The 17790-nt window shown below is 49.7% G+C and overlaps 1 protein-coding gene across 3 annotated transcripts in view; it reads right to left on the bottom strand.

Moving 5' to 3' along the window:
- txndc16 (thioredoxin domain containing 16) overlaps nt 1-17790 on the bottom strand; it is a 242333-nt gene that overhangs the window by 130496 nt on the left and 94047 nt on the right. The window lies entirely within an intron of this gene.

Consider the following 17790-nt stretch of genomic DNA (forward strand, 5'->3'; position numbering starts at 1 on the left):
GATACTGTGGCCACAAGCAGCTCTAATTTAATAATAAAACATTCATTTCCATCCTTGGGTTGACATATTGTCTATACTTGAAGTTCTTATAATTCAGGAGATTTCATGCACTTCAATTTAGTAAGTTTGCACAAACTTTCCAGCCCAATGTCATGTAGTTTTTTTGGGGTTCTCTAAATTCTTACCGTGTTTACTTTCAAGCTTAATCTTGGAAAAACAGTTATTCATTTGAAGTTTATTTTATGCAAATAAAAGTTGATACACGCTAAATTCAAAGGTCTTGCTCACAAATGCTGGCGTCATCTAGATTCAACAAGTGTACGCTATTCAACCAGTCAGAGAGCTGAGTACTTGAAGACTAGTGAGCTTTTCCTCCGAGCTGATCAATAGATTCAGTAATAACAGAATGCTTCGCTAATGGGGCTGCAATGTTGACTCAAGGCATATGGAAAGTTGGCCAAGTATATTACTTGTTATGAGTAGGGCTACCAACTCTGGTTGGAGGCATTCCTGGATGTCAGTATCTTTGCTCATTTTTGTGGTAGCAGCTGTTGTGCGAGAAGTTCCAAGAACCAGGAGGCCGACTGTAATGTCCGTGTGTAATTGAGACACGGACTGCAGAAGTTGGTTATAACAGGTGTTTACTGAATGGAGACAAAACTGGAACTACTATACAAAGTTACCACACAGGCTTATATACAGGGGTGGTCACTACTGGTACTGCAGTATACAGGGGCTGCAGAATATAGTTCCTTCTTCAAGGTACATACACTACAATTCCTCCCCTTTTAGCTAAACAGTACATAACATTCGATTAATAATTAAATAACATATTTACAATTACAGTTGCTATATACATTAGCTGAAGTTAATCAATTATAAATTCAGTCTTTGAGGAGGCTTCCTGATTCTGTCCGGATAACGCCTCTTTGGGGTATCAGGTTCTTCTGGCAAAGTTGATTTGGGATCAACGTCGTTGTTTGGTTCGTCTGCTTCCAATATCACCGATTCTGAGGTAGATGCAATTGGTACTTCGGTTTCATCACCAGGTGTATAGGATCGTGGTGTAGATTTGATGTTTTCCAGTGACTCTAGAATCTGGTCAGCATGGCGTCTTACAATGCTCTCTCCAACGTCCACGGTATACATTAGAGGTCCTTGCCGTGTGCAGATCGTTCCTGGCTGCCATTTCTCTGTGCGGTAGTCCCGGGCCAAAACTGGTTGACCTATCTTGAAACTCCTGGTTGGCCTTTCATTCATATTCTGAAACTGCCTGTTCTCCACATCTCTTCTGATGTTTGGCTTAACCAAATCCAAGCGGCATCTTAGTCTTCGATTGAAGAACATCATGGCTGGAGTTTGGTTGGTAACCGCATGTGTCGCATTCCGGTAGGCAAACAAGAAGTTATCCACCTTGTGTTGTAGGGGTATGTCTTCATTACACATTGCCTTGATAGCCTTCTTGAATGTTTGAACGAACCTCTCAGCCAATCCATTGGTGGCTGGATGATATGGTGCGAGTGTGTAATGCTTAACACCATTGTTCTTTAAGAACCTCCGGAGCTCTTCAGACACAAACTGTGGTCCATTGTCGGAGCAAATCTGTTCAGGCAGCCCATTTCTGGCGAATATGGTTCGTAAGACTGTGATAGTTTTTTCTGGGGTGGTTGAGGACATTTTTATTACCTCTGGCCACTTTGAATGTGCATCCACCGCAATTAAAAACATCGAGTCCATAAATGGACCAGCAAAATCAATGTGTACCCTTTGCCATGGAGATGAGGGCCACTCCCATGGATGTAGAGAGGCTTGTGGTGGGGCGTTTTGGACCTTCTGGCATCCTGTACAGCTCTTGGTCATCTCTTCGATTTCTCTATCAATTCCCGGCCACCACACAAACGCTCTGGCTAAGTTCTTCATTTTTACCCCTCCCAGATGACCCTCATGAAGCTCATTGAGCACTCTATCCTTCAACTTGGGTGGAATTACTACTCGGGATCCACACATCAAGGTTCCTCGGCACACTGACAGCTGTTCTCTTCTCGGCGATAATGCTGGCAACAGTGGTTCGCCATGTGCTGGCCATCCCTTCACCGTTAAATCATAGACCATGGAGAGTGTCGGGTCATTTCGTGTTTCCATTTCTATGTTTGAATTCGTCACAGGTAGACATTCGACTATGGTCGAGTGGAATATCTCCACAGGATCCACTGCAGGTGCTTCTTCCACCGTCGGCAACGGCAGGCGCGACAATCCATCAGCATTCCCATGCTGTTTAGTTCCTTTGTACTTGATGTCATATTGGTGTGCCCCTAGGAAAAGGGACCACCTCTGTAGCCGTTGTGCTGTCATTATCCGGATGCCTTTCTTAGGGTTGAAAATGGAGACAAGAGGTTGATGATCAGTTAGTAGAGTAAATTTCTGCCCGTGCAGGTAGTGATTGAACTTCTTCACCCCCCACACCAGGCTGAGGGCCTCTCTGTCAATCTGGGCATAGTTACGCTCGGCTGCAGTTAACGAGCGTGACGCAAAAGCTATCGGCCTCTCTGAACCATCAAGGGATTTATGTGACAGTACCGCTCCAACGCCGTAGGGAGACGCATCACACGCCAGTCTTATCGGTAGTGATGGGTTGTAGTGAGCCAATACTTCTCTTGAAGTGATCAGGCCTTTACACTTCTGAAAGGCCCGCTTACATTCATCGCTCCATTTCCATGCTACTCCAGTTTGTAGCAGGGTGTTCAGTGGGTGCAGAATTGTGGACAAATTCGGCAAAAACTTATGGTAGTAATTCACCAATCCGAGGAATGACCTCGGTTGTGACACATTTTCAGGCGCTGGAGCCTTAACTACCGCTTCAATTTTGTCAGGGGACTTATGTAACCCCTCTTCATCAATCACGTGGCCACAATACGATATTTGTTTCTTAAAAAACTCGCACTTGGGGCGATTGGCTCATAGCCCATTTTCTCTTAGTCTAGTGAGCACCTGCTCTAGGTTGGCAAGGTGTTCACTGTCATTTTCACCTGTCACTAGGATGTCGTCCAAGTAACAGAGTCCCCGGAATCCCTTGCAGAACTTGTTCCATCGCTCTTTGCCATATAGCCGGAGCTGATGCTACTCCGAATACCAGTCAATTATACTGGTTGTGGTAAACCACTTTTATCGTTCACTATCGTTACACTATAGTTATCACTGTTGTATTGTTATCACCGTTCTCACTGTTGTATCACTATACGAGGTCGCCTCTTGTCGCGCTGTTATACCTGGGCTGACCACCTCCGACTCCGCCCATGGCTCCACCTACCTGCCCAGGTATAAAGGTAGTCGACTGGCTGGTATTCCTCCTTGTTGGACCCGATCACCCACGAGGGTGGGCTCTGTTATTTAGTCAATAAAAACCTTTAGTTACGTTCCTAACTCGTCGCTTTTTATTGGACGAATTGATAGGTATATCAATTTTATTGACTAAATTTTAAAGATGTTTGCTACTGACCAGCCAGAAGCCCTCCCAGAAGCACAGCCACAGCAGCCTTCAGACACCGGGCTACACCAGCCACGCCAGCCGGCTTGGCTGCAAGCCCTCAAACCACCGTACCTGGATCTAAACCCACAGGCAGCAAACTCAGCCCTCAACTTCAAACACTGGCTGGACTGCTTCGAATCCTACCTGGAAGAATCCGGCGTCCCGCAGAGATCCAAACTAAGACTTCTGAACGCCCAAGCGAGCCCGAGAGTATACGCACTCATCCAGGACACGACTACATACGAGGGCGCTATCAACCTACTGAAGCAGCAGTACCGGAGCCCGGTAAATTACATGTACACCAGGCACCTCCTAAGATCCCGCCCGCAACAGCCAGGAGAGTCTGTAGCTGAATTTTTACGGGCGCTAAGAGCACTCGGCAGGAACTGTGACTTTAAAGCGGTGACGGCTGTTGAAAATACGGAAGATAATATTCGCGATGCCTTTGTGAAAGGCCTACGGTCCGACTACTCACGGCAAAGACTGCTTGAAGCTAAAGACCTCGACCTGGACAAAGCTGAAGCCCTCGCTCTCTCCCTAGAGGTGGCCCATCAGGACCAGGAGGCGTTTTCCAGGTACTGCTCGCGACCCTGGGACTCGGGCCCGACCCCTACCACAATATCCTTCGCAGCGCCGCCCCCGGGACCTACCTCAGCGTCGGCGTCCCGGGCCCGACCGGGCCCGCCACCCCCGGTACCGGCTCCGACATCGGGCACCCGCGATCGGGCCGCCGGCTGCTTCTTTTGCGGCCAGGAGAAGCACCCGAGGTCGCGCTGCCCAGCCAGGAACTCCACCTGCTCAACCTGCAGGAAGAAAGGCCACTTCTCTAAGGCCTGCAGGAGCGGATCTTCAGAGGCCAGCAGTGCCTCATGCGAACTGTGGGGGCGGCCATCTTCTTTCACGGCAACTGAGGCCAGCATCCCCACACATGAGTCATGGGGGCGGCCATCTTTGATCAAGGCAACCGACCCCAATAGTGCCTCATGTGAGTTATGGGGGCAGCCATCTTCTCCGCCATTTTGTCCTACCTCGTGGGAGACGCCATTTTACCCACCACGCCCGATTGCCACCGAGCCCCCGGACCTGACGACCGCCTCGCCCGCAGACGACAACGACTCGCTTACCTACACACTAGCCTCCGTCACTCTGGATCAAGCCCGCCCACACCACCTGTCCAAGTCGATGATGGACATCAAAGTAAACGGCCACGCCACGACCTGCCTGTTCGACAGCGGAAGCACGGAGAGCTTCATCCACCCAGACACAGTGAGCCACTACTCCCTCCCTGTCCTGCCAACGCGCAACCGAATCTCGATGGCATCGAGGTCCCACGCCACGGACATTAGCGGCTACTGTACTGTGACCTTGTCGGTTAAGGGCACAGAGTATAAAAATTTTAAACTCCTCGTCCTCCCCCAGCTCTGCGCTGCCGTCCTACTAGGGCTGGACTTCCAATCCCACCTCCAAAGTGTAACCCTAGCATACGGTGGACCCCTCCCCCCTCTCACAGTCGACAACCAGCGAATGTTAAACCGCCCACCGCGTAACACCTGCAGCCTATCCACCCTCAAGGTGCCGCCACCTTCCCTGTTCGCTAACCTCACCCCCGACTGCAAACCCGTCGCTACCAAGAGCAGGCGGTACAGCGCTGGGGACAGAGCTTTCATTAGCTCGGAGGTGCAGCGTCTCCTGAAGGAGGGCATCATCGAGGGGAGCAACAGCCCCTGGCGTGCCCAGGTCGTGGTCGTTAAGACCGGCGATAAAAATCGCCTGGTCATCGACTACAGCCAGGCCATAAACAGATACACCCAGCTGGACGCATACCCCCTTCCCCGCATATCTGACATGGTCAATCAGATTGCACAATACCGCGTATTCTCGACCATCGACCTTAAGTCGGCCTACCACCAGCTCCCTATCCACCCCGAGGACCGCCAGTACACCGCCTTCGAGGCGAATGGGCGCCTATACCACTTCCTTAGGGTCCCCTTCGGTGTCACCAACGGGGTCTCGGTCTTCCAAAGGGAGATGGACCGGATGGTTGACCAGAACGGACTGCAGGCCACATTCCCCTATCTAGATAACGTCACCATCTGCGGCCGCGACCGGCAGGACCACGACGTGAATCTGGAGAAATTCCTCCGTACAGCCCAACGGCTGAACCTCACCTACAATAAGGAGAAATGTGTGTTTAACACCTCGCGCCTTGCCATCCTTGGCTGTGTAGTAGAGAACGGACTCATCGGCCCCGACCCCGAAAGAATGCGTCCCCTCATGGAGCTACCCCTCCCCCACTGCCCTAAGGCACTTAAGAGAACCCTGGGGCTCTTCGCCTACTATGCCCAATGGGTGCCCAATTATGCGGACAAAGCCAGACCCCTCATGAAGTCCACATCCTTCCCCCTCACGGAGGAAGCGTGCGCGGCCTTCTCCCTCATCAAGGGAGACATAGCCAAGGCCACAATGCACGCAGTGGATGAGTCCATCCCCTTCCAAGTGGAGAGCGATGCATCCGACTTCGCCCTAGCCGCTACCCTTAACCAGGAGGGGAGGCCAGTGGCCTTCTTCTCGAGGACCCTACAGGGCCCCGAGATCCGACACTCGTCGGTCGAGAAGGAAGCCCAGGCAATTGTGGAGGCGGTACGGCGCTGGAGGCATTACCTGGCAGGCAAACGATTTACCCTCCTCACCGACCAACGTTCGGTTGCTTTCATGTTTAATAACAAGCTGAGGGGCAAAATCAAGAATGACAAGATCTTGAGGTGGAGAATCGAGCTATCCACCTACGATTATGATATCTTGTACCGGCCAGGTAAGCTGAACGAACCCCCTGATGCTCTTTCACGAATTACATGCGCCAGCGCGCATATTGATAGACTTCAGACCCTCCACAATGACCTCTGCCGCCCCGGGGTCACCAGACTTTACCATTTCATTAAGGCCCGCAACCTGACCTACTCCATCGAGGAGGTCAGGACCATGACCAGGGACTGCCAGACCTGCGCCGAGTGCAAACCGCACTTCTATAGGCCGGACAGAGCAAGCCTGATCAAGGCCACCCGCCCCTTCGAGCGCCTGAGCATCGACTTTAAGGGGCCTCTACCGTCATCTGACCGCAATGTGTACTTCCTCAACATCGTTGATGAGTACTCCCGTTTCCCTTTTGCCTTCCCCTGCCCAGACATGACCAGTACCACGGTCATTAAGTGCCTGAACGACCTCTTCGCCTTGTTCGGGTTCCCGAACTATATACATAGTGACCGGGGCTCCTCCTTCATGAGTGAGGAACTCCGTCAGTTCCTACTAGCGAGTGGTACTGCAGCAAGTAGGACCACCAGCTACAACCCCCGAGGGAACGGCCAGGTGGAAAGAGAGAACGCGACGGTATGGAAGGCCGTCCTCTTAGCCTTAAAGTCTAAGGGCCTCCCAACCTCCCGCTGGCAGGAAGTCCTCCCGACAGCGCTGCACTCCATCCGGTCACTACTTTGCACTGCCGTTAACGCCACCCCCCATGAACGAATGTTTGTTTTCCCCAGGAAGTCGACTACGGGAACCACTCTACCAACCTGGCTGACCTCTCCGGGGCCCGTCTTGCTGCGAAAGCACGTGAGGGCCCATAAAACAGACCCCCTGGTCGAGAGGGTGAACCTCCTGCACGCCAACCCCCAGTACGCCTACGTGGCTTACCCAGACGGGCGGGAGGACACTGTCTCCTTACGAGACCTCGCACCCTCGGGCACTCCGGAGACACCACCTTTACCCCCCCCCCCACGACCCCCCCAATTCCAGCCCAGGTAGACGGCATGCCGGAACCCCACGAGCCTTCGCCGACCGCGCAGACACCAGCACTAACACCGGATAATGCAGCACCGCCGCTGCGACGATCGGAGAGGCTTACGAGGCCTCCGGACAGACTGACATACCAGAACTGGTAGTGCACTTCACCCCGCCGGACTCAAAGCTAAACAAGGGGTGAATGTGGTAAACCACTTTTATCGTTCACTATCGTTACACTATAGTTATCACTGTTGTATTGTTATCACCGTTCTCACTGTTTTATCACTATATGAGGTCGCCTCTTGTCGCGCTGTTATACCTGGGCTGACCACCTCCGACTCCGCCCATGGCTCCACCTACCTGCCCAGGTATAAAGGTAGTCGACTGGCTGGTATTCCTCCTTGTTGGACCCGATCACCCACGAGGGTGGGCTCTGTTATTTAGTCAATAAAAACCTTTAGTTACGTTCCTAACTCGTCGCTTTTTATTGGACGAATTGATAGGTATATCACTGGTAAAAGACCTTTGTGAATGTTTATCGTGAGATATTTCCTAGAGGATTCTTCAACCTCCATCTGCAAATATGCTTGCGCTAGGTCAATTTTTGTTAAACATTTCCCTCCAGATAGTGAGGCGAAAATATCTTCTATCCTCGGAAGAGGATACTGAACTGTGTGAAGGACTGGGTTCACCGTCACCTTGAAGTCCCCACAGATGCGAACCTTCCTTGGCTCCTCAGACTTATTGTTTAACGTTTTCTTCATGACAGCAACGATGGGTGTCGCCCACTCACGCCAGTCTACCTTAGATAACACGCCTGCATTCTCCAGATTCTCCAGCTCTGCCTCGACAGCTGGGCGAATTGCATATGGTACCGGTCTTGCTTTGAAAAACTTGGGAATTGCATTCTCTTCTATTTTTATCGAGGCGGTTACGCCTTTAAGAGTTTCCAGTTCTTGTTGAAATACCTCTTTAGCGTTAGCTAAGATTTTTGACAATCGTCCAGGTGTGACGTCGTCATCCTTTTTACCAGCCACAGTCAGTGCCTGAATGGAGTGCCAGTCTAAACTTATCTTTCTGATCCATTCACGTCCCAATAACGGTGGTCCACCATCTTGCAGTATGTACAGATACAATTTCTGTATTTCCTTGCCGTTGTATTCGACAGGCACCCTTATTTTCCCTCTGGGGTATACTTTCTGCCCCGTATACGTCTTCAAGACAATGGATGTGTCTTTCAAGGGTATGTGTGAGAATAGCCGCTCGTAGTCTCGTCGATTCATGACGGTCAGGGCTGATCCTGTATCCAATTCCATTTTGACTTGGGACCCTGCTATCGTGAGGGTGACCCAAATGGTTCGGTGATCCTCTTTTGCGATTACGTTGTGTAGTTTGAGACAGCTTAGTCTCTTGTTCCCGGATTCACTATCGCTCTTCTGGTCTTCGGAACTACTGTCCGTCATCTTTTGTACTTTCCTGTACTGTTCCTTAGTAGTCTTTTTGTTGTCGTTAGTCTTCTTCCCGGACCTGCAAACTCGTGCAATGTGTCCCATCTTTCCGCATTGCCTGCATGTTTTGTCCTTGGACCAGCAGTCCTTCTGGTCATGGGTTGTTCTGCCGCAGCGATAACATTTTTCAAATCCCCGTGTCATTTCGTGGGTGCCGTATTCCTGTGGCTTTTGCTGTATTTCCGCAGCTCCCCTTGCTGCTGCTTCGTACGATACTGCCACGCTGAAAGCCTTATCTAGCGTCAGCTCTTTCTCGGAGAGTAACCTCTTCTGGGTTCCTTCACTCAGGAGTCCACAGACAAATTTGTCCCGTAGGGTATCTGCCAGTCCTGCTCCGAACTGGCAGTGCTTTGATAGCTTGCGTAGTTCCGTAAGGTAATCAGCATTGCTCTCATCTTTATGCCGATTTCTCTTGTGGAATTTAAATCTTTCTACTATCAGCAGCGGTGTAGGATTTAGGTGTTCCTGTAGGATATCAACAATTTCGTTAAAACCCTTCGCCATCGGTTTGACTGGAGTGATCAGGTTCCGCAATAGGCCGTACGTTCTTGCGCCCATTAAGTTTAGTAGTACCGATGCCTTTTTCTCATCGGCTACTTCATTTGCCTTGCAATATACTTCGACTCTTTCCACATACGTGGTCCAGTCTTCTATTGCATTATCAAAGGTAGTGATATTGCCAGTCTTCGGCATCTTGGAGATCTAAGATGGTGCCTCCCGCGCTTTGCCTTCTTCCCCGATTGAACAAAATGGCGCCTCCCGCGCTTTGCCTTCTTCCCCGCTGGATTAAGATGGCGCCTCCCGCGCTTTCTGCCTTTTCCGCTGCTGCCAGCGCTGTTGCTGGCGTTTTTATGCCTTGATGGCGACGCCCTATGGTCTTTGCGCACTTCCCCCCGCGCTGCTGCCAACGCCGCTCTCCGTGGTCCCCGTGGCAAACTGCAGCTCCTCGCGGCTTTCTGCGCTTCTAATTTCTTTTTCTTTTATTTTAATTACTGTTCCCGTCGTCAGAGCAGACCCTATGGGACACTTCCCTCCCTCTTCTCGGGTCTGTACGCTGCCCGGCTTCGTAGCACCGGCCGCGCCCTGTGTGCTCCACCCTCTCTCTCCTCTTCCCGACAACGCTGCTCGGCCCCGTTGAAAAGCCACCCGATCGAGCTCTAGCCCGCCGCAGCCCAGGAAGGATCAGTGTACTACCTGCCACCAGCCCGATTAGCTGGAACACCATAGACTGGATAACCAAGCCCAGCTCTCGACAGCCTCTCCTGCAAATCTTCGGTTGCCCACGGTCGACGCCCGTTTCTTCTGTTTGTTTTTTTTTCTTTTTGGATTTCTTCCTTCTGGCTTCGACCTCTAATAACTTCGCTTCAGGGATGGATCCCCGTGAGGTGGTGCAGAACTGTAGGTAAGTTCGGATCTGTTCGTCGCTAATGTAATGTCCGTGTGTAATTGAGACACGGACTGCAGAAGTTGGTTATAACAGGTGTTTACTGAATGGAGACAAAACTGGAACTACTATACAAAGTTACTACACAGGCTTATATACAGGGGTGGTCACTACTGGTACTGCAGTATACAGGGGCTGCAGAATATAGTTCCTTCTTCAAGGTACATACACTACACCGACCATGAGCAACCGAAGAAAGGAAAGGAAACAGAGGGCAGGGAAGAGGAGAAACCAAAGGAGGGAGGACCTTTGATCCCACCAGATACTAATTGTCACTCATTGAATAGTATTACTGGTAACACTCATTCCCCTCATAACCAACACTAATACAATAATGCATTGATGTAACTCGTGGTAATAGGTGTAACACCCAAATATCCTACCTGTGACGAGTAGTAATCCTATAACGTGTTGATATACACCCTGAAACTGCAGCCAGAATCCCCTTGCACTGCACAAGGTGCGGTCAGGCTCCCTAATCAATGCCACTTCTAACAGGCCCGATCTCTCACCCTGTCTCCTTGGACTCTGATCTGGATGTAGGTTGTGTGTGAAGGTGATAACTCAAAACTAGGAGCCTCAATCAGATCTGTACTTGGACATGACACATCAAAACTGGCCGGCACAGACCAACCTGAACCAAACCGAGATATCACACAAAGGGCAGTGGGCTCGATGTTTGGGGCACTTTTCATAGGACACATCATCCTAAACTTAGCTCATTTCTAAACGAATCACTGGGCTCGGCCTCAATAAAGGAGTTTTCACAGAATGATAGAAATTACAGCACAGGAGGCCATTCTCCCCCCGCCCCCTGCAGCCGCTCTCCCCCACCCCTCCCCTCTCCTCCACCCACACTCCCCCTGGCGCTCTGTCCTGCAACCCCAATCCCCTCACGTACTTTTATATTCCTTCTTTTCAAGCTTTTATCCCATTCCCTTTTAAATGATATTCTAGTCTCTGCCTCAATAGGCACTTGTGGTGAAGTATTACTCAGTACAAAATCCTTCCTTCTCCCTTCCCCATTGGATCTTCCAATAAGAATCCTCGATCTTGTCCCTTCATCCTCATTTGCTAACCAGTGGAAAAAATCTTTTACTATTTATCCACAGTAAAGTCTCCAGGTTTTACTCCATTCTTTACTGGTTGCATCCGTCACAATGACTCACCCACTCACTACATTGCTGCAGCTCTTCCTCTATTCCCCCGCAACAACGGGGGCAACCTCACCGAGTCGGAGGCTGCCCTGCGCCTGCAGCCACTGATGTCACAAAGCAGAGGAGAGGTGCACTGCTGCAGCGGGAAATTTAACGCATGAAGATCAGGCGGGCTGTTAGCAGCAGTGCCGAGGAGGTACCTGCTCCATTCCAGGAGACTCCTGGGCAATCCGGGAAGGTTGGCATCCTTAGTTACGGAAAATGACAGTATAATCCGCACCTGCACACATACACGTCGGGAAGAAAGAGGACTGGTGAATTTGCAACTATATATGGATGTGTCACATAAGGAGGTCACTGTTGACTTCAGCTACAACTACGCACATTTTTGTTAATCTGCTTGCGACCTTCATGCTTTCAATTTCCTGCTGTTGTTGCGGGGGAATAGAGGGAGATTGGGGGATGGGAGTCGGGAGGGAGAGAGAGAGGGAGAATGGAGAAGGATATGGGCATGGGGACCAGCAGCCGAACTGTATTCCACCACAATCTGTAACCTCATGGTCTGGCATATCCCTCACTCTACCATTACCATCAAGCCGGGGGACCAACCCTGGAACAATAAGGAATGTAGAAGAGCATGCCAGGAGCAGCACTAGGCATACCTAAAAATGAGATGCCAACCTGGGGAAGTGGCAACACAGGACTACATGCATGCTAAAATGCAGAAGCAGTATGTTATAGACAGGGCTAAGTGATCCCACAATCAACGGATCAGATCAAAGCTCTGCAGTCCTGCCACATCCAGTCATGAATGGTGGTGGACCATTAAACAACTAATGGGAGGAGGAGGCTCCATGAATATCCCCATCCTCAATGATGGTGGAGTCCAGCACGTGAGTGCAAAAGACAAGGCTGAAGCGTTTGCAACCATCTTCCGCCAGAAGTGCCAAGTGGAAGATCCATATCGGCCTACTCCCGAGGTCCCCACCATCACAGAAGCCAGTCTTCAGCCAATTCGATTCACTCCACGTGATATCAAGAAACAGCTGAGCATACTGGATGCATCAAAGGCTATGGGCCCCCGACAACATCCCGGCTATTGTGCTGAAGACTTGTGCTCCAGAACTAGCCGCGCCACTAGCCAAGCTGTTCCAGTACAGCTACAACACTGGCATCTATCCGACAATGTGGAAAACTGCCCAGGTGTGTCCTGTCCACAAAAAGCAGGACAAATCCAATCTAGCCAATTACCACCCCATCAGTCTACTCTCAATAATCAGCAAAGTGATGGAAGGCGTCATCAACAGTGCTATCAAGCGGCACTTACTCACCAATAACCTGCTCACTGATGCCCAGTTTGGGTTCTGCCAAGACCACTCCACTCCCGGTCTAATTACAGCCTTGGTCCAAACATGGACAAAGGAGCTGAATTCCAGAGATGAGGTGAGAGTGACTGCCCTTGACATCAAGGCAGCATTTCACCGAGTGTGGCTTCAAGGAGCCCTAGTAAAACTGAAGTCAATGGGAATCGGGGGGGGGGGGGAAAACGCTCCACTGGTTGGAGTCATACCTAGCACAAAAGATGGTTGTGGTGGTTGAAGGTCAATCATCACAGCCCCAGGATATTGCTGCAGGAGTTCCTCAGGGCAGAGTCCTAGGCCCAACCTTCTTCAGCTGCTTCATTAATGACCTTCCCTTCAACGTAAGGTCAGAAATGGGGATGTTCGCTGATGACTGCACAGTGTTCAATGCCATTCACAACTCCTCAGATAATGAAGCATTCCATGCCCGCATAAAACAAGACCTGGACGACATTCAGACTTGGGCTGATAAGTGGCAGGTAACATTCGCGTCACAGAAATGCCAGGCAATGACTATCTCCAATAAGCGAGAGTCTAACCACCGCCCCTTGACATTCAGCGGCATTACCATCGCCGAATCCCGCACCATTAACATCCTGGGGGGGGTCACCATTGACCAGAAACTTAACTGGACCAGCCACATAAATACTGTGGCAACAAGAGCAGGTCAGAGGCTAGGTATTCTGCGGAGAGTGTCTCACCTCCTGACTCCCCAAAGCCTTTCCACCATCTACAAGGCACAAGTAAGGAGTGTGATGGAATACTCTGGATGAGTGCAGCTCCAACAACACTCAAGAAGCTCGACGCCATTCAGGACAAAGCAGCCCGCTTGAATGGCACCCCATCCTCCACCTTAAACATTCACTCCCTTCACCACCAGCGTACCGTGACTGCAGTGTGCACCATCGACAAGATGCACTGAAGCAACTTGCCATGGCTTCTTTGGCAGCACCTCCCAAACCCACGACCTCTTCCGCCTAGAAGGACAAGGGCAGCAGGTGCATGGGAACACCACCACCTCCAAGTTCCCCTCCAAGTCACACACCATCCTGACTTGGAAGTATATCGCCGTTCCTTCATCGTCGCTGGTTCAAAATCCTGAAACTCCCTCCCTAATAGCACTGTGGGAGTACCTTCACCACACGGACTGCAGCGGTTCAAGAAGGTGGCTCGCCAGCACCTTCTCGAGGGCAAATAGGGATGGGCAATAAATGCTGACCTTGCCAGTGACGCCCACATCCCATAAACGAATAAAAAAAATCAGCTCAGCTCTCATGAGTAACCAAATTTAAAACAAACCGGAGTATTGTGTAATCACTGCTAGCTGGGTTTTTTTTGGTCTAAAAATGGGCTGTTACCTAGCATTACTTTTTTTTATTTGTTTATAGGATGTGGGCGTCGCTGGCAAGACCAGATTTTGTTTTGTTCTGAAGTCTACGGTATGCTTACATGTAGCTGCTCAGATACCAACCAAGCAAAACCTTGTTTACATTGTTTGAGTTCTGCCTGCCTAACTCCAAGCCTCCTGCCAGGAGAGGTCTGCACATGATTGATTATATGCCTGCAGAGCACTGCCAAACAATATAAAAGTAACATTTAGAAACCAGGGAGAGTACAATCCTGACTCTCTCTGTTTAAATCAAGGCATGGTAGACTTAATGAAAGTGCCCAGGAAGTTCAATGGAACTCTGTGCACTTTGCAAACCAGGTTTGACACCACACTGGACTTATCCTCCATGCAGTATATCAAATTAAAACACTGAGATGACATCCTCCAGGGTCCTGACTCCAGTTTAGTAATTATGTGAAGCAAACTTGCAGTGTAAAGTGGTGTAAAGAAGATGGTCATGTCCAAAAATATTACAGAATATGGAAAATTTCAGTCTCTGCATTGATAGTTTAGTCATGGACTATAAAATCTGGTGGTTTAGTCATGGACTATAAAATCTGGTATATAAGCCACACACATTTACATGCATCCTATAATTTTCTCCAAATCAAGGCTCAACATTAGTAGGTCCCTGACCAGAGCAGATGGCATTAGTAAGCATCTGGTGTACTCAATGCACTTTCGCAATAGATAGCTCAATTTTATTCCCCTCAGTAGCCTTGGCTCAGTGTGAGCATACTCCCCTCAGAGTCAGAAGGTTCAAGCACCACTCCAGAAACTTGAGCACAAAATCTAGGTTGACACTCCAGTGCAGTACTAAGGGAGTGCTGCACGGTCGGAGGTGCCGTCTTTCAGATGAGACATTAAACCGAGGCCCTGTCTGCTGTCTCAGGTAGATGTAAAAGATCCCATGGCACCATTCTGAAGAAGAGCAGAAGTGTTGCGCTAAGTGTCCTGGTTAATATTTATCCCTCACCCAATATCACTAAAACAGATTATCTGGTCACTACCTCATTGCTGTTTGTGGGACCTTGCTGTGCGCAAATTGGTTGCCACATTTCCTACATTACAACAGTGACTACATTTCAAAAGTACTTAATTGGCTGTAAAGTGCTTTGGAACATAATATGATTTTGTAAGCAGGTTAAAATTCTTCTTTTACCCCCCGCTTACCCCACCCCTGGACAAACTTAAAACCTTCAAGCTACTACTCTCTAGCTGCTCTATAATTGTGGTCCTATTTCCACTATTCGGACCTGCTGCAACACTCTGTTGGGAGCAGGTCTGCACCAGGAGTACACCAGCACCATGCAAATGGCCCCAGACACAAAAATCAGAGGTACCTTTCTTCAGAGGCTCATTGCACCTCAGTATTGCATCTGTTGGTTGCCCAAAAAGGAAAGTGTACCCTGTTGTGTGATATTCAAAAATATTTGTGGCTGGCTCCCCTATGGATTAAGGAGTAAATGCACAACCCAATATATCACCAAGTCATATAGACTAGAAGTCGTACGTTCAATTCATGGGCTGTACTAACCAAGTCAGATGATTCCAGCTGGGAGTCAATTGGGGCACGACAATTGGTCGCAGTGCCCCTGGATCGGGGGGGAGGCAGTAGTGGAATCATACAGGATACCCACTCCTAATCGCTGTCCAGTGATTGATGCTGGAAAATGCATGTGTGGTTATTGGGTACAGACAGGATTGGAGTCAGTTATTATGTCCTCTGTGGCCAAACAACACTCTGACATGCACCGTATGGACTGACCATTTGGTTTAGGTACTGGAGGGCTGATGTCAGCAATGGAATTGTCAGAGATCAAGATTAAGGGCTATAAATTTGTTATAGCCAAGGAATGGGCCATGTTTAGACAAAAAATGGTGAATTAGCGGCTGGCGAAAATTATCTAGACTGCACGTAAAATTCATCCTCATTAATATGATTGGAGCCATAAATCTAGTCTAAAATCCCAAGCTCATTGGCATTACACTGAAAAGATGGACCAATATCAGTTGTAGTCTAAATGCAAGTAATGATTGCCACAGGCTTTTTTCACTGCTTAAAGGGGAGGCCCATTGAGGCTGCAGCACCTCATTCTCAGCATTGTTGGGTGTACAGCTGCCTCAACAACCATAAGAAGAAGGACAAAGAGAAGGAGCACTTACTTACAAATGCTGATGGCAGATCACCGCCCCAGGGAGAGAGCCCAGGGCCGAGGAAGCTTTGGAGGCATTGGGTTTAGTGGTGGAGAGACACAGGTGGTCCTGTACCAACTGGCAGGAGGCCCTCGCCAGGTGGTCCTGTACCAACTGGCAGGAGGCCCTCGCCATAAGTCTGCCGAACTATGTGGAGGGGGGTGGCACACCACGTCACAGGCAGCATGGTGGTCCCCAGGTCCCACACCCAGTGCAGGAGGAAGTTTAATGAGCTCACACGGGTGGTCAGGGTGAGTGAAGGTTTCAACAAATGCTACATACCATCATCTGTACCACAAGCTTCACACACTGCTCAATGTACCACACCTCCAGCACTCGCCTAACAACAATCTCTACCTCGCAACACTCACACCCACATCTCACACCCAATGACAGCTCTTCAACTATGGCAGGCACAAGGGTCATTACTATTAGAATTCATGTGACATGTGTCATATGTTTATAGATAAATTTATTAATGGTGTTTGGAATATTTTGTGGTTTCTCTCATTTCACCTTTGCACCCAGGAGAACGCTGTGATACGCCATGAGACAGGGATTGTGTGATGGGGATGTGGTGAGCTATGGGGATCTGGGGTTTCATTCATGTGAATCGGAGTCTGATGAGCTGGTCATGGACAGCCCGTCCAGAAGGACGATTGTTTTGCTGCCTCTCCCTCCCTCCTATTCCTCCTCCGCCACCTTGTCATCCTCCTGAGGTAATGCTGCAATCCCGCAGCCTTCATGACTATGAGGACGTGTCGTGAGCAGAAGCTTTTAACAAATAATGAGTGACTTCTGCACTTGAATGAACACTCCCAAAATATCTTGAAATAACTAAAGAGAGCTGTTTCAGTTGCAGGAAGTAGCAAACAGGCACTGAAACTGCAAAACCCCGTCAGGTACAGCTGATTGGGGATGGTGCCTTTAAATAACGCTGCTGCAACTTGCTTTCTGCTTGTAGATGCCAGCTCTCCCTGTTGTTGTTCTGTGCTGCCGTTAAGGTAAGTGGCTAAATCCAATGTTGGCGATCGGCGTGCAGTGAGCGCTGTACACTCACTGACATCACAATCTCCATCATGGCAAGCTCCCTGGCGCTAGGGTTTACCGACAGCACTACCGATACCACCAATATGGTGTGTGGTGCTGGAACCGGCATCAGCTGTCGTTACGGCTGTCAACTGCATTTCAGCACCATCTCCTGGCGCTAAAGTGTGGCGCAAACCACACAAATTTTAATAAGAACATAAGAAGTAGGAGCAGGACATACGGCCCCTCGGGCCTGCTCCACCATTCAATAGGATCATGGCTGATCCGAATCTAGACTCACGTCCACTTCCCTGCCCTCTCCCCGTAACCCCTAATTCCCTTATCTGCTAGGAAACTGTCTATCCCCATTTTAAATTTATTTAATGTTGCAGCTTCCACAGC

This window comes from Somniosus microcephalus, chromosome 12 (genome assembly GCF_052327205.1).
Source record: "Somniosus microcephalus isolate GS21.2 chromosome 12, FLI_Smic_1.0, whole genome shotgun sequence".
Lineage (NCBI taxonomy): Eukaryota > Metazoa > Chordata > Chondrichthyes > Squaliformes > Somniosidae > Somniosus > Somniosus microcephalus.